The sequence below is a fragment of the Morone saxatilis genome, unplaced genomic scaffold (assembly GCF_004916995.1).
Source record: "Morone saxatilis isolate NCDOM2014 unplaced genomic scaffold, NCSU_SB_2.0 Contig14, whole genome shotgun sequence".
NCBI classification, from domain to species: Eukaryota; Metazoa; Chordata; class Actinopteri; family Moronidae; genus Morone; species Morone saxatilis.
Window position 1 is genome coordinate 12,306,185 of NW_023339696.1, and position 285 is coordinate 12,306,469.

A 285-nucleotide genomic window follows, 5' to 3' on the forward strand; every position below is an offset into this window, starting at 1 on the left:
CCCCTGCCCCTCACACAGCCGGAGTCCGCCACTGTACTGTATGGCAGTCAAACCGATCCGCACGACATCCTGGCTACTGGTCTTGGCTTTGCTTCTGTCTATGAATCGTTTTCCTCCGTGTTGAGACTGGGTTGGATAATTAACACAGCAAATTACCTGAGAGTTTGTAATATCCTGTTCCTGTTTCTGTTTATGCTCCTTAGCAAAAAAAATGATAATAATAACTGTCACTCACAGGGGCAGGACTGTAAATGCAAATCGGCTTCTTGGGAACATAATCACAAT